General features: G+C 43.7%; 1 long non-coding RNA gene across 1 annotated transcript; it reads left to right on the top strand.

Annotated features, from left to right (window-relative positions):
• The first annotated feature begins 340 nt into the window (after window positions 1-340).
• Window positions 341-19,453, top strand: LOC138775564 (uncharacterized). The gene is made up of 3 exons (XR_011360596.1): window positions 341-414; window positions 17,422-17,546; window positions 19,378-19,453. It is a non-coding gene; the product is annotated as an uncharacterized lncRNA (long non-coding RNA).
• The last annotated feature ends 2,558 nt before the right edge of the window (window positions 19,454-22,011 follow it).

Below are 22,011 nucleotides of genomic sequence, written 5' to 3'. Positions count from 1 at the left end.
AGAAGGAGGCAAAAATTAAAGGATAATTGAGTGGGGAGAGGAGGAATAGATCATATAGTGATGTTTAAAGAGAAGTTGGATGTGCTAATTTTTCTCCCTTCAGTCCGAGGATGGGGGGGGGGGGGTTCTTTTGTACTGGGAAAAAAAAAATAGAAAGAAAACACTTTTTTTGTTCCCTGGAGTACCCCTTTAATGCACAAAAAAGTAAGGACTGTCTTTCTATTAAATCTATGAATACATTGTATATACTTTTATGGATCTATAATCTATGAATACATTGCATATATTGCATATGAATATTATGCCTACTTTCATATTTGACAGAAAACTGTATTTCTGCAGGGCAAACTTGTAGGAATCTGTGGAAGCGTTGGCTCTGGTAAAAGTTCCTTGATATTATCTCTTCTAGGTCAGGTATGTACTATTCACTTATTTTTATTGGATTGATTTGTGATTTATAGGTTATTTGTTCCACCAGTCAAAATCATCATTGACCTGATTGAAGAATAACATAACTTATGATAATAAAAAATGCTAGAGAAAAAGGCAACCAAAAATGTATATGGCACAAAAAATCGGCCATTTTATGAGGCATTCTTTAAGCAAAACAAAGCATAATTAACATGCGTGAAGGGAGACTTTAAAAGGTTGTGTCAAGAAAACAACCCCTTTAATATGGATGTCATAGCAAGAGTGTCAAGTCATAGGGGGGACACTGAGCCCTGCGCTGAACTCAGCCCAATGTCCTTGCCTACTTGGATCAACAATCCACTCTAAAGAGTGGTGCCCAGCTGAATGACGGTCCCTACACTAAGTGCACAGTGCAGTCATAGAAAAGAGTTGTCCAAAGTCCAGATCAGAATCCAAATACAAAAACCAGAGACGGGCCAGGGGTCACAACCAGAGAGTTGCATCAGAACAGAATCAGTACAATATCATAGGTCTTCAGGTCACATCTATCCAGAAAGAGGTGGTCAGAAGTCCAGAAGAGATAGAGTCACTGTGGGAGTGGAGGCAGGTGGGTCACAACAAGGAAGTTCCCTGTGCCCCCTTCCCCTGCAGAGGTTGCTGCAGGGAAATCTCTCGCCTGGTGTGGGTTCCCCAACAATTATCGTGACATAAAATAGCCATTACCCAGATTCCAGAAGAATATTTGTCCTCTTGAGACCACACCCTTTAAATTGAAGGTTCTCTTTATGTCAGTAGATCAGTTTGCATTTAGTCACACAATGCTAGTTTAGCAAGATTTTCCACATTGTTGAAAAGTGTCACCGGCAATAAATAGACGCAACAATATAAGGTGCAGCTCACCTGTATCTATAATAGGGATGCTTAGGTAACCTGAGGTACACCACTCACAGGACAAAAAAAATAACAATCTATACAAATCTCAGTGCTCAAAGCAAATCCAAAGTAATAGCTTGTTTCATTAAACCATATAGTCATAAAATGATGGTCAATCACATGAAACTAAATAAAAAACCCATAGGGCCCATATGGTTATATATTAGCATGTAAATGAGTATGGACTGTGCTAGCATGAATATTAAAAAGTGCTGATAACTCTCTACAGCGGGACTATTTCCACTGAATCATGTCGCTGTAGAGACTTACCGTCACATTTAATTTTCATGCTACTACAGTACATACCAATTTACATTGCTAATATATGACACAGGACTTAAGGTTTTTTATGTATTTTCCTGTGATTGTTCAAACATAATTTTATGACTATACTAGAAAATGTACCCGCGCTGCCCGGGTATAAAGTGTCAGTGTGTTAATTAGATTTATTCTTTGGTGCCCAGGAGGCCAATATATGTCCTTGTTTTTTTGTTTAAGGGGAATCGCCAGTAGCCCTATATGTCCCTATATACCCGACAGTTCTGCACTGTTTATGTAAATTGTAGCGTATACACATCATAAATAAACTAAAAATGTCAAATATCCGTCCTGTATACCTGTAGTGTATAGTTGGGGGGGGCTGTATAACTGTAGTGTATAGTTGAGGGGGTCCTATATACCTGTTGTGTGTAGTTGGGGTGGGGGCTGTATACCTGTAGTGTATAGTTGAGGAAGGTCCTTTATACCAGTAGTGTATAGTTGGGGGGTCCTTTATACCTGTAAATATATAGTTGTAAAGGTGCTGTATACCTGTAATGTATAGTGGAGTCTTTTATACCTGTAGTTTATAGTTTAAAGGGTCCTGGATACTTTAGTGTATAGTTGGTGGAGGTCCTGTATAACCTGTAGTATATGTTTGGGGGTCCTGTATACATGTAGTGTATATTCTGGGGGTCCTGTGTACCTGTAGTTTATAGTTGGTAGGGGTCTTGTATACCTGTAGTGTAAAGTTTGGGGTCCTGTATACCTATAGTATAAAGTTAGTGGAGGTGCTGTATACCTGTAGTATATAGGTGGTGGGAGGTCCTGTATACCTGTAGTGTATAGTTTTGGGGGTCCTGTATACCTGTAGTATATAGTTGATGGAGGTTCTGTATACCTGTAGTGTATAGATTTGGGGTCCTGTGTACCTGTAGTGTGTAGTTGGTGGATGTCCTGTATACTTATAGTGTAGAATTTTGGGGTCCTGTAAACCTGTAGTGTATATTTTTGTGTCCTGTATACCTGTAGTATAGAGTTGGTGGGGGTGCTGTGTACCTGTAGTGAATAGTTTTGGGTTACTGTATACCTGTAGTATATAGTTTGGGGCCCTGTATACCTGTACTGTAGAGTTTGGGGTCCTGTATACCTGAAGTATATAGTTGGTGGAGGTCCTGTATACCTGTAGTGTATAGTTTTGGGGGTCCTGTAAACCTGTAGTGTATAGTTTTGTGTCCTGTATACCTGTAGTATAGAGTTGGTGGGGGTGCTGTATACCTGTAGTGTATAGTTTTGGGTTCCTGTATACCTGTAGTGTATAGTTTGAGGTCCTGTATACCTGTAGTATATAGTTGATGGAGGTCCTGTATACTTCTAGTGTATAGTTTTGGGGGTCCTGTATGCCTCTAGTGTATAGTTTTGGGGTCCTGTATACCTGTAGTGTATAGTTTGAAGGTCCTGTATACCTGTAGTATAGAGTTGGTGGAGGTCCTGTATACCTGTAGTGTATAGTTTTGGGGTCCTATATACCTGTAGTATATAGATGGTGGAGTTCCTGTATACCTGTAGTGTATAGTTTTTGAGTCCTGTATACCTGCAGTATAGAGTTGTGGGGGTGCTGTATACCTGTAGTATATAGTTGGTGGAGGTCCTGTATACCTGTAGTTTATAGTTTGGGGTCCTGTATACCTGTAGTATAGAGTTGGTGGAGGTCCTGTATACCTGTAGTGTATAGTTTGGGGTCCTGTATACCTGTAGTATATAGCTGGTGGAGGTCCCGTTCACCTGTAGTGTATAGTTTTGGGTTCCTGTATACCTGTAGTGTCCTGTATACCTGCAGGGTCGTATATACCATTAGGCACTCGTGGTCTGCCTGGGGCAGCACCTTGCATGGGGGCAGCACCAGGGAGCAGGGGGAAGGAAACAACTTTTTAATTTTTTTTATTTTTCTAGTCTTCCACCTCCTGTTCAGACTTGCCAGAAAATCTAGTGTCTTTTCAAAGGGGGGTATGGTAGTATTGATCAGGTCTGGTGTGGCAGTGTTATCCAGTCACAGTATGGCGGTATTGGTCAGGTCTGGTATGGCGGTGTTATCCAGTCACAGTATGGCGGTATTGGTCAGGTCTGGTATGGCAGTGTTATCCAGTCACAGTATGGTAGTATTGGTCAGGTCTGGTATGACAGTGTTATCCAGTCACAGTATGGCGGTATTGGTCAGGTCTTTTATGGCAGTGTTATCCAGTCAACAGTATGGCGGTATTGGTCAGGTGTGGTATGACAGTGTTATCCAGTCACAGTATGGCGGTATTGGTCACGTCTGGTATGGCAGTGTTATCCAGTCACAGTATGGTAGTATTGGTCAGGTGTGGTATGACAGTGTTATCCAGTCACAGTATGGCGGTATTGGTCAGGTCTTTTATGGCAGTGTTACCCAGTCACAGTATTGCAGTATTGTTTAGGTCTGGTATGACAGTGTTATCTAGTCACAGTATGGCGGTATTGGTCATGTCTGGTATGGCAGTGTTATCCAGTCACAGTATGGCGGTATGGGTCAGGTGTGGTATGGCAGTGTTATCCAGTCACAGTGTGCCGGTATTGGTCAGGTCTGGTATGGCGGTGTTATCCAGTCACAGTGTGGCGGTATTGGTCAGGTCTGGTATAGGGTGTTATCCAAGTTACAGTGTGGCGGTATTGGTCAGGTCTGGTATGGCGGTATTGGTCAGGTCTGATATGGTGGTGTTAAATGTGACGTCTGGAGCTATTATCTACCAATCTATCATGATGCTAATTAGTGAGTGAAGATGGGGCGTCTTCAGGTTTAGTGCTTAGGGCAGCAGTAGCTGGTAATACTGCCCTGTATACATGTACTGTATAGTTGGAGTAGGGGGTCCTGTATACCTGTAGTGCCCTGTATATACATGTACTGTATAGATGGAGTAGGGGGGTCCTGTATACATGTACTGTATAGTTGGAGTAGGGGGTCTACCCGTTATTTCTATGGATGTTGTGAGGCAGCCGCCCTAGCAACCACAGCTCCCTGTGAAAATGAAAGTAGTAATCCTATTGGTTGCTAAGGCTCCCAACTGCCGTTTCTCCTGGGCAGAGCTGCAGCTAATTATATCACCTGTGTGTGCAGTGTGGAGATTTTCTTATTCATTTCTATGGGGCGCTCTTCCCCTTCCCCCTCCCCTCCTGTACATCTGGCAAGAATGGGACCTTCGCTCTAACCTTCCCGGGCACCCAATGTATCTGTGGGCCAAATTTTGGGTCAAACGATTCAGGTGTTTGGAAGTCTATATGGGACAGACAGCCAGACAGACAGACTTTCATTTTTATGATATAGATGATTTTAATTAAATAAGTTATTAGGGCCTATCCACCAAAGATTATCGGCTCTACTTGGCTGATTATCATGGTCTTTCAACAGGTTGAAAAATCACAGTAACAACAGAGACAGTCTGCTCCTGTCAGGAACTCACCTGAACTGGCTCCTGTGGCGTCTTCTTCGGGCTCGGCTCACGGAGATCCGACGGAGTCCCTAGTAACCAGGGACGCCGCGGTCTCACATGGCAGTCAGCCGGCCAGCCGGCACAGCTGATGCGGCTCCCGTGCAGGCTGAGTGACAGATCGCTCTGCCACTCGGCCTGCAGCGCCGCAGCTGCATTGCTACTGGAATCAGGAGACTGGACTATTTAGTGTCTGGTCTGGGCTCCTGATCCAGTATAAAGTAAAGTTAAAGCCAGTTGGTAATCGCTGGCTATTAGTTCTTTCTGATCCCAGCTCCCCCTGTCTTATTCCTGCGAACCCCGTCCTAATTCCTTTTGCCTGACTTACTCGTGTTCTGACCTCCGCCTGACTTTTGACTATCCCTTGTGTTACTGATTTTGTTCTGCGTTGCCCGTGTGGTTTGACCCGGATTGTTCCACTATTCGTTATTGTGTTTGTCTGTCCGTCTTGTTCTGTGTTTCACTTATGCAGCATAGAGAACGCCTTCATGGTTGTCCGCGACCGTTTAGGGTCGACCGAGGCAAGTAGGTAGGGTCAGTGGGTGGGTTCAGATCCAGGGCCCACTGTCTCTGTCCTGTCTGTGTTTGCCAGTCCTGACAGAATAGCCAGCCAAATACCGCCATTTGCCTCATGGACAACCGGACAGCCCTGACTAATATTGTGGACCAGATGCAGCGACTCAAAACGATGGTTCAGGAGCTCGCTGTAAGGGTCCAGGAACAGGAGACGGCACCCCGACAGCTCACGGTGACCTCCCCCACGCCTCCTGAGCCACCTGTTCAGCTTCCTGATAAGTTCTGGGGGGATGAGGCTCAGAAGGTGGCCATTATCATGTCCCTCCTCCAAGGGCCACCACAGGAGTGGGCATTTTCTCTATCACCTGACTCCCCTGACCTACAGAATCCCGACCAGTTCTTTTCCGCTTCAGGTCTACTGTATGATGACCCAGACTGTGCAGCTAACGCTGAACGTCAGCTGACCGGGTTGAGACAGGGCCGACGTCCAGTGGAGGAGTACTGCTCAGAATTCCGGCAGTGGAGCGGTCTCTCCACGTGGAACGACTCGGCCCTCAGATATCAGTTTCGGGTGGGTCTTTGTGACAGATTGAAGGATATGTTGGTGGCATACCCTACTCCTTACTTGCTTGAGGACAGCATGACTCTAGCTATCAGAGTTGACCGGCGACTCAGGGACCGACAGAGAGAGAAGGGTACCCCTGACCACCCTAGAACCTCTGTGTCACCGCTCTCACACCCCAAGCCTTCCCTTCCTGTCTTACCATCACCCAAAGAGCCTATGCAGGTGGATGCCACCGATGCTAAAGCCCGACGTGCCCATGGGCTGCAGTATAACTTATGTTTTTATTGCGGAAGGACAGGACACCAAGTTCGGCAATGCCCTTCCAGACCGGGCCCATCGCCGGAAAACTTCAGCGCCTGAGAGATTATCGAAGGGGTCTCTCAGGCGCACAGGTAACCTTCAAAAATAAGTTATTGTTGCCAATCTCCTTGTCTGTGGGGGATAAAAGTATTAATGGGTATGCCCAGGTTGATTCTGGATCCTCAACTAACTTTGTTAATCCTATGTTTTTTTCTGGTTTGGAGGTATGTCCCCTGCTGCTCCAGCGTCCTGTTAATGTCACTGGAGCAGATTCTGCCCCTTTTGCCCAGGGGAATGTACGCTATGTGACACCTTGTCTTGAGGTCAAGGTGGGGTCTGTCCATGTGGAAAGACTCGACTTCTTACTTATGCATAACTTGTCGTCTGACGTGATTCTGGGGTTGCCCTGGTTGGAGACTCACAATCCTGTCTTTGACTGGTCCAACAGGGAACTGGTATGATGGGGGCCTGGGTGTGCCTCCCACTGTAATGCTGTGTCTCTTGCGGAATGCTCCTCCGGAGAAGGGGAGGTTCCGGAATTTTTGTCAGACTATGTTGATTGTGCTTTTGACAGACCGTATGATTGTGCTATTGAGCTACTTCCTGGTGTCAAATACCCTCGAGGTTGTATATTCAATATGTCCTGTCCGGAGAGAGAAGCTATGAGGGAATATATAAAGGATAGCCTGCGTAAAGGTCATATACGCCCATCTTCTTCTCCCATGGGGGCAGGATTCTTCATACAATCTAATCCGCATCAGGGAAGGTGATGAGTGGAAGACCGCATTTAATACGCCAGAGGGCCACTTCGAGTATCTCGTCATGCCCTTTGGGTTATGCAATGCTTCGGCGGTCTTCCAGCATATTGTAAATGATGTTTTTCGTGAGTACCTTGGACGGTTTGTAGTGGTGTATCTCGATGATATTTTAATCTTTTCCCCAGATTGGGCTTCCCATGTGTTGCATGTCCGTACGGTAATGGAGCTTCTCAGACAAAATAATCTTTAAGCCAAGTTGTCGAAATGCCAGTTTGGCCTCCAGGAAGTCTCGTTCTTGGGTTATAATATTACTCCCCATTCGTTTAGCATGGACCCGGTCATGGTGGCGGCCATTAAGAATTGGGAACGACCTAACAACCTGAAGGCCTTACAAAGGTTTTTAGGCTTTGCTAAATATTACAGGAAATTTATTAAGGGATTTTCCATCATAGCTAGGCCTCTTACCGATTTGACCAAGAAGGGAGCAGACCTTGTACACTGGTCCAGAGAGGCCTGGGCAGTCTTGTCCCAGGGGTCGGGCACCCTTACCCACCTACGGCCGGTTGCGTTCTTCTCCAAAAAATTTTCGCAGGCAGAACGCAACTACGATATTGGCAATAGAAAACTATTGGCCATCAAGATGGCCTTTGATGAGTGGAGGCACTTCTTGGAAGGGGCCAAACATAAAGTCACGGTGCTCACTGACCACAAAAATTTAGTTTACCTCGATACTGCTAAACGTCTTTCTCCACGGCAGGCCCGGTGGGTGTTGTTCTTTACTAGGTTCGACTTTGAAATCACCTATCGACCTGGTTCTCGCAATATCAAGGCTGACACCTCTCCCGCAGCTTTGATTTTGAAGTTACGTCCGAAAACCGTGTCGATACGATACTAAAACCTAGGGTTGTAGTATCGGTTTTGCAACCAGACTTAGTGACTCTAGTCACGCAGTCTCAGAGTTTGGCCCCCCATAACACTCCTGAGTCTCTCTTGTTTGTGCCGCCGAATCTTCGTCTCCGAGTATTGGAAGAGATTCATAGTTCTGTGTTGGCAGGACATCCTGGTATTGCTGGAACCAAATATCTGCTTTCACGTCATTTCTGGTGGCCAACCTGGGGCCGAGACGTTAAATCGTTTGTTGAAGCCTGTAAAAATCTGTGCTCGATCCAAGATTCCCCGTAGGCCACCGGAGGGGTTGTTACACCCTCTGCCGGTCCCTACGAGGCCTTGGACGCACTTATCCATGGATTTTATCACGGACCTACCACTATCTAGGGGTAAAACTGTCATTTGGGTGGTGGTGGATCGCTTTTCTACTATGTGTCATCTTATTCCACTGCGTAAACTACCCAGTGCTCGCTTATTAGCCACGCTGTTTGTCAATCGTGTTACGCTTGCATGGGATCCCGGAGAACATTGTTTCTGATAGGGGTGTCCAATTTGTTGCTAAGTTTTGGAGAGAGTTTTGTAGTAAACTGGGGGTCTCATTGTCTTTCTCTTCTGCGTTCCACCCTCAAACAAATGGACAGACTGAGATGATCAATCAGTCATTGGAGCAGTTTCTAAGATGTTTTGTGTCTAATACCCAGGACAAATGGCGTGACTTCATTTCACTCGCTGAGTTTGCCCTAAACAACCATGAGCAGCGCTCTACTAGTATGTTGCCGTTTTTTTGTAATTATGGGTTTAATCCCAGATACTCGTCCGTCCACTCCGCCGAATTTGTAAACCATTCAGCTGAAGATATATTCTCGAAACTGTGCACAGTTTGGGCCCAAGCTCATCAGAGCTTGGTTAAAACCCAAGAGACCTATCAAAAGTATGCCAACAGAAGACGCATATCTGGCCATCAATATGTTTTAGATTAAAAAGTCTGGCTCTCAACTAGAAATCTGAAATTGAGAGTCCAATCAGGGAAGTTGGCGCCCAAATACATTGGGCCATATACTATTGTGGAGGTTATTAACCCAGTAACTTTTAGACTTAAACTATCATCATCCCTAAACATTCATTCCGTTTTTCATAAAGCCTTGCTGAAAAAATATGTGCCACCGGTGTTCCCGTCACCTCCTCCTGCTCCACTAGTCGTCCAGGGTGAACTGGAGTATGAGGTAGAGAGAATTTTAAACTCTCGGTGGGTACAGGGTTCATTTCAATACCTAGTCCACTGGAAGGATTTTGGACCAGAAGAGCGTACATGGGTGGCAGTTAGGGACATACACGCTCCTCAGTTAGTCCAACGATATCATGCCCAGAATCTGTCTAAACCCGGTCCAGTGGATAAGGGTCCTGAGGCCCCTCATAATAGGGGGGGGTAATGTCAGGAACTCACCTGACCTGGCTCCTGCGGCGTCTTCTTCGGGTTCGGCTCCAGCGGCCGGCTCGAGAGCGCGCCGGCACTCCACCCGCCGGAGCTGAGTGACATCACAGAGATCCGACGGCGTCCCTAGTAACCAGGGACGCCGCGGTCTCACGTGACAGTCAGCCGGACGGCCGGAACAGCTGATGCGGCTCCCGTGCAGGCTGAGTGACAGATTGCTCTGCCACTCTGCTTGCAGCACCGCAGCTGCATTGCTACTGGAATCAGGAGGCCGGACCAATCAGTGTCTGGTCCGGGCTCCTGATCCAGTATAAAGTAAAGTTAAAGCCAGTTGGTAATCGCTGGCTATTAGTTCTTTCTGATCCCAGCTCCCCCTGTCCTATTCCTGCGAACCCCGTCCTAATTCCTTCTGCCTGACTTACTTGTGTTCTGACCTCCGCCTGACTTTTGACTATCCCTTGTGTTACTGATTTTGTACTTCGTTGCCTGTGTGGTCTGACCCGGATTGTTCCACTATTCGTTATTGTGTTTGTCTGTCCGTCTTGTTCTGTGTTTCACTTACGCAGCATAGGGAACGCCTTCGGGGTTGTCCGCGACCGTTTAGGGTCGACCGAGGCAAGTAGGTAGGGTCAGTTGGTGGGTTCAGATCCAGGGCCCACTGTCTCTGTCCTGTCTGTGCTTGCCAGTCCTTACAGCTCCTCTTTGCTCCATGTAATAGGAGCAACGTTCTAAGAATGATCAGTGCAGCCACCCCCATTGCTTCTCCTCCTGCTTGCTGTCTGTGCGTGTAATAGCACAGGCAGCGATCGGGGAACAAGGAGAAAGCGAGCGCGCTAACCTGTAAGTGCTCCTCACGCTGTGTATTACGGCCCTAAGGGTGCACAGAGAGATTTATCTGACAGATTTCTGAAACCAAAGCCAGGAATGGATTTGAAAAGAAGAGAAATCTCAGTTTTTCCTTTGGGACCTGTTCCCTGTTTATAGTCTTTTCCTGGCTTTGGGTTCTCTGTGTGTGAATTTGGCTGGAATAACCACCCGACGTCGGCTCTCTCTCTGACCTTATTCACACTTCAATCTCCCGGCTTTATGCTTTCTCCTGATTCCTCTGCCCTGATGCTCATTGGGTTAAGCTTTCAGGCGTTGCTATCTGGCTCCTGAGGCTTGGTGCATTTAGAGGGCTTCCTGCCTGCTATTGGTCTCTAACTATGCTCTCAGACTCCCTGTCGCTATCAGGGACATATTAAAGAAAGGCAAACATGTAAAAGAAAGGGGAAAAAAGTGGTATTTGCTAGGCCAGCGCTGTCCAGAAAAAGTGCTAAAAAATCCAAGCTGATATAAAAATAAAATGTATTGGATGAAGTATAGTAAATACAGTATAACGCGTTTCAGGAGTATAGCTCTACTTTCATCAAATACAAATATGTGCATCATATTTTGCAGAAAAGAGAGCTATACTCTTATCCAATAAATTTTATTTTTATATTCACTTGGATTTTTTAGCACTTTATCTGAACAGCGCTGGCCTAGCAAAAACCACTTTTTCCCCTTCCTTTTATAGTTTTCTGCTACATATGGGCCCCTTTTCTTGGGAGTATCCCGTCACTAGTGGTATAGCCAACTTAGCAGCCCTTTTTAGCGCTATTTTACACACATCCTATGACCCTTGATACGGTCCTACAGTCTGTCTACGCCTAGATACTATTGGTATCCCCAATAGATGGGTGATATGCATCAAGCCTAAGTGGCTTACCAGGTAAGCGGCTCTCATACGTTTGTGTTCACACGAGGCGCCTGTGCTGAGTTTTTTCTGTTTATTATACCCATCAGGGTCTGGGGCGGGAGTTCTGGCAGCATTTAGTCTGGTTGTTTACACCCAGTAGTTGCCAGTGTATGTTTGGTCTACAGCTACACCCATGTTGTTTTCATTGAACTGCTTGTGATTCAACTCTGCTATTCTTGGACCTCGCCTTGACTTATCCTTCTGTACTGCATTACCTCTCATGCTCAAACTTGGACTTGACCTTGAACTGTTAACTCCTTTCTTGCTGACATACCCTCCTCCTGCTGCCGACTGGGACTGTCAGTCTGTTGTTGTATATAAAGATGAGCCGATCGCTTATCTAAACGAAGCAAAGCTTAAAGGGGTAATTCGGGCTATGTGTATTTTCAGGGTACAGCCGGGGAGGGGGTGGATACAGAAGCCGCCGGTCACTTACCTCCCCAGTTTCAGCGCCGGGTCCCGGATTGCGCTGCCCCGTACTCCCGTCCGGCTGCCGCTTCCTGGTCTGAGCTGCGGCTTGAGACATGACGTCTCAAGGCAGCTCAGCCATTCAGCGGTCGTAGAGGAGACCCGCCTCGGCCGCTGAATGGCTGGGAGGTAAGTAACCGGCGGCTTCTATATCCACCACCTCCCCGACATACACTGAAAATACCATAGCCTGGAGTACCTCTTTAATTATCAAATAGCTGGAATCTGGCTGTCAAACAAGCAGGGTCAGGGATGGGAGGGGATCAAGGAGGAGTTCCAGGACCTTGGTAAACCCACTCTATTCTAGAAGCACTTTAGATTCACTTTAAGGCTATATTCACACTATGTAAGCTACTGTCAGGAATGTGCAGTAGCCTGGTGTAAACTGGGCCTGGTGTTTGCTTATGTATGCCACACCTGATTGCATCTCAGCTTCTGGCAATACAGGAGTTAAGCTGAGAAGCTTCTGGGCTTGATTTTGCACCTGTGTTGTCTCTGTAATTGACAGGTTTCTCTGCCTGTCTGTAACCTGGAAGATCAGAGCGCCGGTCCAATGGGGATCCGGAGCGGCTCTTGGTCAGCATAAAACAAAGCTGAGGCAGAGTCCCAGCACTGGCTATTTAGGTTAATACCCTGGTCCCAGCTCTCCCTTGTCTACTCCTGCGATCCCCATTCTTACTCCCTCTGCTTGCTTGACTGTGTTACCTGACCTCTGGCTTTGACTTTTGACTATCCGATTGTTACTTGTTTTGTACTGTGCTTTGGTTTTTGACCTTGCCTATAGTTGTCCTTGGCCGCCTAGGGCCGATTGAGGCAAGTAGGTAGAGACAGAGGGTGGGTTAAGAGCTAGGGCCCACTGTTGTGTTTTATGCCTACCTGTCCTGTCCTGAAAGCTACGTAATAATCACAGCCGTTGTTGCATATTTGCAACAACGGCAGTGATTGCTACGTAGCTTACGTAGTGCTGCCTTCTATGGAATCCTGGCTAGAGTGTATACACATGGTAAACACTCCGGCCGGGATCCCTAGCGGCGGCGCAAGAAACTGACATTTTTCTGCGACTACTATTCACTGAATATCAGCAGCAGAAAACCCTGTCAGTACACACATTGTGAGCAGCGGGGAATTCAGCAGCAGCAAAGATCATTCGGCCGGTACTGTAGTACTAGCCGGTATGATCTTTTCTGACACCAGCCATTCCGGCCGGTGTCTCACGCCATGTGAACATGGCCTAAGATAGATTCTAGCTAAATAACAAATAGTCAAATGGGATGGAAATGCAGAGAACAAATATTGTGTCTGTATGTGGGGGCTTTTGACCACTGTTTGGTCCACGGTGATCTTGTGGTAGAATTATTAAACAGAAGGCCAATTGATACTAGAAGCAATATGTCCAAAGGAGAATCACATTAGAATTCTGCTGCAGATTTCATCATTGGAATTTTCTGTATACATTGGTACCTCTATTCTCAAACTGCTTGGAACTCAAACAGTTCAGTTCTCCAACAGTATTTTCAGGGAAAGTTTGCTTTGGTTCCCAAACTCTTGCTTGGTTCTCAAACACTTTTCGGGCACCCAGTTTTGAAGTACAGTAATACTGCGTTATCCAAACGAAAATTTACCTGGAAGTAACATTCAGAATTCAAACTTTGCTTAGTATCTGAACGTTGTTGCAAGCGTGGATGGTGGGTTGTACCTGGTGAGTTTAGCACTGGTGAGGCCTCACATACAGTACAGTATAAGACTGCTAGAGTGCATATACAGTACAGTAGTAGTACTGTCAGTGTACCACCATATCCCATACTTTACAATGCTGGGATGGGGGGACTAAGGCACAATAATTTTTGAAGCACCAAAAAAAAAAAAAATGACCACATAAGACTATGGAACAATTATGATCTATTAAAACAACAACAATGGGAACTACACAAATGTACAAATACATGCAAATAGATAAATGCAAAGTCACTTTGTCCATAAGTAGTAATCTGTTCCACCAAACGCGAATAAACATTCCACAGATAACAGAAAATGTGCAGATAATGTCAACAAGTAACTTTATATCATTTGATACAGTAGTAACTCTAGAAGTGCACCAGGCTGTAACACCTCCTTACTCCACCCCACCTTCCATACCTGACCCTGTTTGGGTCATCCAAGTGACAATCAATTTATTAAATCCAAAAGATACATGGACACATATTTCCATTATGAAAAAATCCTTTTTATTACTTAAAATAAAAAAGTGACAATAATATGGTAAACCTGTGCTCAGCGGAGACCCTATACAAATATAGCACCACCACAACCAGACATATGGGATGTATAGATAAATATCAATTGCACAATGCCCTCATATATGTAAACATAGGTAAAGTTGTGCTCAAACGTTTACATACCCCGGCAGAATTTTTGCTTTCTTGTCCTTTTTTTCAGAGAATATGAATGAAACACAAAAACTTTTTTTCCCACTCATGGTTAGTGGTTGGGTGAAGCCATTTATTGTCAAACTACTGTGTTTTCTCTTTTTAAATGATAATGACAACCAAAAACATCCAAATGACCCTGATCAAAAGTTTACATACGTTATGGGCATATAAGACAGTTTTTGTCAGTTGTGTTAACCCCTAGACGACCCTGGGCGTCCTGGGCCGCCTAGGGGACTTCAAAGTGGTGCCGTACAGCGGCCCCGCTCTGAAACGCCGTGGTCCCGGGTGCCGCTTGTAGCCCGGGACCACGGCTATTAGCGGGCACAGTCCGATCGCTGTACCCGCTAATAAAGTTTTCAGATGCAGCTGTCAAGGTTAAAATTTGCATCTGAAAACTTACTGCAGCCATTCCCTGGTGTCTAGTGGGGCAGATCGCCTACACACACACACACCCCCGCGACGCGATCGCGGAAGGGCGGTCCTTGCATTTGACCTGGGCCGGGGGCTGCAGCAGCTGAAACTATACTGCATAGATCTCAATGCGAGATCAGTGTACTTATACTAGAAGTCTCCCAGGGGGGCTTCTAGTATAAGTGTAAAAAAAAAAAGTGTTATTAATAAAAAGCCCCCTCCCTTAATAAAATTTGAATCACCCCCCTTTTCCCATGTTATAAATGAAAATAAGTAAATAAACAAATAAACAAGGGCAAAAAAATCTCAAAGTGCAAAATTGCGCATTTTTGGTCGCATCTAATCCAGAAAAATTGTAATAAAAAGCGATCAAAAAGTCACATATGTGCAGTCAAGGTACCGATAGAAAGAACACATCATGGCACAAAAATGACACCTCACACAGCCCCATAGACCAAAGGATAAAAGCGCTATAAGCCTGGGAATAGAGCGATTTTAAGGAACATATATTTGTTAACAATGGTTTGAGTTTTTTACAAGCCATCACATAAAAATAAAAGTTTTACATGTTAAATATCGCTGTAATCGTACCGACTTGAGGAACATATATAAGAAGTCAGTTTTACTCCAGGGCAAATGGCATAAAAACAAATACCCCCCAAATAAAAAAATGCTATTTCTTTTTCAATTTCACCACACATTGAATTTTTTCCTGGTTTTGCAGTGTACTTTATGCAAAAATTCAGCCTGTCATTGCAAAGTACAATTAGTGGCACAAAAAATAAGGGCTCATGTGGGTCTCTAGGTGAAAAAATTCAAGTGCTATGGCCTTTTAAGCACAAGGAGGAAAAAAACGGAAGTGCAAAAATGCAAAGGGATTAAAGGGTAACTATAAAGTTTCACAGGCAGCAGGATACACGGTAAAAAACACCTGAAGAAATCCATGCCTGGCACGTGCCTGCATCGGGATCGCAGGAGCAGTGCAGCAGGTTTTTTCACAGCATATTCTGCTGCCCGTGGAACTTTATAGTTACGCTTTAAAGAAGCAGTTCACAAAAAATTATCATGCCCCCCCCCCTGGTAGGCGCTGGCATGTATACTCACTGCAGCTGATCGGTGTCCCGTGGTGCCTGTTTCTTTCCAGTCCTGCGGCGCAGTTCAAATCTGGCGTGTGCTCACTTCAGTCTCTGCTGTGACTCCTCTTCTCTGTCCTGTGATTGTACGCAGGAACTCACGCCCTTTAATGCATTCTCTATGGAAGCGCGTGACTTCTGGCGTTCAATCATAGAACACAGAAAAGGAGTCACAGCAGAGGCTGAAGTGACCGCACGCAGGATTTGAACGGCGTTGCGGGAGGGGAACAAAGCTGCGCTGCCTAACACCGATCAGCTGCGGTGAGTATACATGCCAGCGCCAAAGGGGGCCAATAATAATTTTTTGTAAACTGCTTCTTTAAAGGGTAACTATAAAGTTCCACAGGCAGCAGAATATGGCCTGAACACAACAATATGCAGGTTTACACATATTTTCTAATGTTATATATATTTTTTTGAATGAAATCCATTTTTTTTAATTAATTATTAATAAAATTGGCCTATTGTGAGGCTTATAACGGTTTTATTTTTTTACCTACTTTTTTATGTATAATGTAACAAAAAAATCAGTAATCCTGGTGCTTTTTTCGCTCTTTACGTTTACGCCGTTCTCCGTTAGTAATGACGTTTGTTATATTTTAATAGATCGGACAATTACGCACGCTACGGTATATTATATGTTTATTTATATATGTTTTATATATAATGGGAAAGGGGGGTGATTTAAACTTTTATTGGGGGAGGGGCTTTGGAGTAGTGTAATAATGATTTTCACTTTTTTTAACACATTTTAAGTCCCCCTTTGATCAGTGTCATAGGCGTTCCGCTCATTGAGCCTGCCTGTGGCAGACTCAGTGAGCAGATCGGCGATTGGACCGCACAGAGAAACGTAAGAGACCTCCGGAGGTCCAATACAGTGATCGGGACCTCCGCAGCCGCCGCTCTCCGCTCAAAGAAGTGACATGTCAGCAGTGAAGGAGCACGTGCCCTCTCATTCACTCACAGCGGGACACTGAGCACAATGGGCTCTCTGCTGTATTTGCTCAGTGTGAACAGACCCTAAGGGTAGGTTCACACTACGGAATCTGTGTGGATAAGCTATCCGCCAAAAGAATAGATATGTCAATTCTTTCTGCGGAATGCAAAATTGGCCTGGCCATAGAATGGTGCCGCTGCGAATGGGTATGAGCGACGAAATCTGCCTGAACTTCCATAGTGTGAACCTACCCTAAGAGAACATAGAATTTTTTAATGCATTAACTAAAACTGATCTGTCAGGTGAGATGACTCATTGAGGGTACTGGGATTTTAGGTTGGCTGTCATTTTGAGGCAAAAATAATATATATGATATATGATAATAACGTCTGTAAACAAAGAGCATTATCATTATTTCCGTCCAAAATTATCAAAATACAGCCATATTTTCACCTTCACATTTTATGAACATAGACTAAAGGGGACATGGTAAAGAATGAAATCTTATCTTTCTGAGTTGTCTTAAACTTGACCCTTTAGGTCTCTGTGACGTGCCTTATTTGCATCATTTGCATTTGTCCACTGTTGTAATGTCTGTGCATTTTGTATTGTTCCGGTATAATAGTTTCAAAATGAAAATTTCAGAATAAAATTTTGTATAGCACACCTTCAGTAACATGCTTTTGTTGCATCTAGATGACCTTACTAGAAGGGAAAGTATCTGTGAATAGCAGTATTGCCTATGCAGCCCAGCAAGCCTGGATTTTTAATGCATCCCTAAGAGAAAATATATTGTTTGGAGAGGAATATGATGAAGAAAAGTAAGTTGTATTCAAATTCCTACTTGTTACATGTAGTTTCTATTTGTATGTTAATTTATTGGGTGTGTAAATGCAAGAGCTGCAACAATTCCTATTCAGTAAAGAACATGACATAGATTCTAAACATAGGTGGGGAAATTTATGAAACTTGGTGTAAAGTGAAACTGGCTCAGTTGCCCCTAGCAACCAATCAGATTCCACCTTTCATTCCTCACAGACTCTTTGGAAAATGAAAGGTGGAATCTGATTGGTTGCTAGGGGCAACTGAGCCAGTTTCATTTTACACCATGTTTGATAAATCTCCCCCAGTGTCTGTATAACAATATACATAAATTGTGAGTAACCTGAGGACCGCCACTTCAAAAAGAAAACACTAGATGGCAAATACTGCTGCATGTGCACCTTTAGGCTATGTTTACACACTGTCAAAAAAAAGAGAAAAGGCGTCCGCATTTTTTTTTCTAGTTTAAAAGACATCCGTTATTGTGTTTTTATTTTTTCACCGTCCTTTCACCGTTTTTACTATTAAATTCAATGGACTTTTCAATTAAGGACACCCAAAGGCCAATTAGCCCAAACTAGAATAATGTACCAACAGCTGTTATTGCACTGATGGGCGCCAATCCTTCAAATAACAGACGTCATTTTAAAAATTTTAAACGGACAAGAAAAAACATTGTGGGAACATAGCATTAGGTTTTGTTCACACACAGTAAAATAATACTAAAATGCGGCCTGTGTAAACAGGTGAAAAAATTGTCCTTTTTTTTTTTAAAGCAGCTGGTACATAATGAGCATATTTAATATTCTGATGGTCATAATCAATTACAGTTGTTATTCTATGTGGTGTGTGCACAGCCAGACAATTTCCCATTGACTTCAGTAGTGTGCATTATTAGGCCAGGTTTATACTATGTAAAAAAAAAAACAGTCGTATTTAATAACACTGGCTGTAGTTGTGCACACAACGTCTGTTATTCAACAAATAACGGCAGTTGTTTGCACAACTATGGCCGTTGTTATGAAATACAGCCATTGTTTTTGCATAGTGTGAACTTAGCCTTACATTGAAAATATGGCTGTATTTTTAGCTCAAATTTATAGCCACATTTTGGTTTAATTTTACTGTATGTAAACAGTAATGCATTTGCTATATAAAATGAAGTTCATCAAACATAGGAAAGAAACTGAAGATTGGAAGATAGAGGCTATGTTCCCACAATGTCTTTTTAGGTGAAATAATGGCTGTTGTTGTTTTATAATGGTGGCTGTAAGTAATGATCATGATAATTATTACCGACTGTCATTATCAAAAGACTGCCATTTTTGTGTAAAAAAGACATTATGGGAGCATAGCCTTATACTGTTTATATACACTGTAAGGCCATGTTCACACAAAGTATCTTTTGCATAAATCACAACCGCTGTTGCAATTTGCAACGATGGCCGTGATTTATGCAGAAGATATGTTGTATGTGAATGAATGGAATACGCATAGTATACGCTCCGGTCGGGATTCTAACTGGCCGTTCGAAATTCTGTGTGCACCGGCATCCCAATTCAACAGGAATGAAGATCGACTGGCTGATACTGCAGTACCGGCGGGGATGATCTTTATAGACACTGGCCGTTCTGTGACACGGCCCGGTCACAGAACGTCCAGTGTCATATCATGTGTAAACATGGCCTAATATTGTGAATTATTAAAAAAAATTCTGTTTAGAGCATTACAAAAATCCTAATGTAGTTTAGTTCGGTTTATTGAATAGACTGCAATGTTTACTGCAGCTATATTGTAACATATTAAATCTAGTTCATCTTTCTCCCACAGGTACAACAACACATTGGAAGCATGCTGCTTATATCCTGACATTCAATCTCTGCCTAATGGAGACTTAACTGAGGTAAATTGCCTTAAAAAGTACCTGTTATAAAAACTAACTTTTTACAGCGATCCACTCCCCAGATGTACTGTATCTCCATAACAGCCAATTCCAACAATGTCTAGGAACCTACATTGTTGGAATTAGTGGGCAGCCAGGGAGTGGATCGGCCTGCTGCCACACTCTCCCCAGCTTAAGGCTATGTTCACACTACGTATATTTCCGGCCGTAGTGCGAACCGCGAATATACGCCCGTAGTTTTGAGGTTGATGCGTACGCTTGAAAGTATACGATATACGGCCGCACAATGCACACTACGTATGAGCTTACGGCCGGATCGTATACGGGGCCGTGAAAAATGAACAAGACCATTGTTTGCGGCTGGAAATATTCCAACTCACGGCCGTGGATTTCAATGCGGCCCCGTACGGAATATTTTTTTCAGCCAAATCGAACTTGATTTTTATATTAAGGTTCTGTGTGGTTTACTGGGCTGGGCGAAGATTTCCAAGTAAATGACCTGCTTCAGACCGCTTCGAAACAAGCTAGGAAGCATAACTATACTACGGACGTATGTTCGCAGTTCGCCCGCATGTCTATTTTTCACACGGCCGTAGTTTCAGGCGAACATGTCCAGCCGCGTACGAACTACGGCCGGACATATACGTAGTGTGAACATAACCATATACTGTATCCAATTACTTTTGACATGCATTTAACATACTCTTTAAGGTTGGGCTCACACTAGACCCCCCCCCCCAAACAAAATCCCAAAATTAACACATTGTGCCGTGGAGTCAATAGGGAAATATAAAACGCCATAACCGATGATGTTTTTGCCATCTTTTCAGGTCATTTTTCTGTTCTGCATTTTGACAGTTTTGTAGATGATAAATGAGCTAAGTTAGACTATTAAGAATTAGAAGTAGATAGTTATTGCTCATTGTGTCACCATGGCATTGGACTTGGGCTATGTTTACACTGGATTTTGGTCAGTATTTTAAACCAAAACAAGGAGTGGAATGGAAAACCCAGAAAAAGATGTAACTCTTTCCATCTTGGTTCCACGTCTGGTTTTGGCTAAAAAGTACTGACCAAAATACTGTGTGTGAACCCAGCCATACACTGAACTGTGTAGTGAATGCCAGGACACCAGGGGGGCAACCCATTACAAGGTATGTGTGCAAAATAAATAGCATGCTCTCCCGCTCTGTATCTTCGACCTTAACAGCCCCATAGACTTACATCGAAGGTCCATCCATGTCACATTATTTGGCGCCGGGAGTGAAAACTGCTCCTGGTTTGTTCTCCTGTTTGGCTAACCGATAAAAACTTTTCATATGTTTTTCTGACATGTGAAAAGTGTTTTTTTTTCTTTAATGACAGTGCTCATTTAAATAGAGGATAGATAGTCCAACACTACGGAATATATGTATCCAATGTGAAAGAAAACTTTGGCATACAGGGATCTGTGCAATATACAGTCTTTATAGAGGAAACAAACTAGCACAAAATGGCGTTCGCTGTGGGCATCTGGCGTCCTCTCTGATACTAGTTTCTGTATGTCTGATATTACAGATGAAAAAAAGAAGTTTATCACTTTATGCAACACAGGGTGAAGGTCATATTCTTTCCTTTATAAAGACTGTACAACGTCCTTCCCTATGCTTATTTCTCTGACTGTATAATAGATTCTGTTTGTCAAGGGCCCTAGCTTTTTGGGGTACCCCCACTGTACTAATCTGGTACTAAATTGTTGACCCTGTCTTCTCCTATAATGTATTCTCCTGAAGCGTACAAACTGGTTTAACGGTACTGCCCTCTTGACATGAGTTGGATGATCACTCTCAAAACGGAGCAACAAATTTGTTACAGTTCATTTGCAATAACAGGAAGTAAGAATATTTCCTCCTGCAAGCTTTATTTGTACATCTAAAAACTGTAATTTTTTGCCTTCAAACTGACTGGTAAACTTTCATATGGGGTCTACAAAAAGTCAGATAGAAGTAGCAACATTAATTTGCTTTCTTTCTATTTACCACTTGTCTGGCTGGATTATGTCTGAAGGATTATTGGAATAAAACTTTGTTGCACTTGCATCTAAATTTGAGTGGAGAGTGCAGTATGGTTTTATTCTCATGTACTCAGGAATAAAGCATATGTTCTGACAAATGTCTTGGATTGGGTAAAATGTTGTTTCTTTTTTTTTGCCCTTCAGAAATCAATGGTACAGGTGATTTTAAGAAACTTATAATTGGGTTATTAGGCAAATATGCCATTATCTGCATTAAAAAAGAATCTTACCCAGCCCCCCCCCCCTCCTCTCTCTCATCCACTGCTCATTATCAGGAAATCTCGACACTTTTACATCAGTCAGGCCCTGTCTTACCTACGGTATGGATTAGTTGCCAGCAGAGAGCAGAGAACAAAGGATTACACATTGGGACCTGTGTGAATCTGGTATTCAGAGGTCAGAGAGGTCAGTGCTGACTTCAGAGGGATAGCACGGTGATGAAGCTGTAAAATAACTTTTTGTCCTGTTTTGTTGCATCATCTCCCTCTACCCCTCCCCTCTCCATAGA

The sequence above is a fragment of the Dendropsophus ebraccatus genome, unplaced genomic scaffold (assembly GCF_027789765.1).
Source record: "Dendropsophus ebraccatus isolate aDenEbr1 unplaced genomic scaffold, aDenEbr1.pat pat_scaffold_1760_ctg1, whole genome shotgun sequence".
NCBI lineage: Eukaryota > Metazoa > Chordata > Amphibia > Anura > Hylidae > Dendropsophus > Dendropsophus ebraccatus.
Note: the sequence above shows the minus strand (reverse complement) of the source record. Positions and strands in the feature narration are given on the sequence as shown.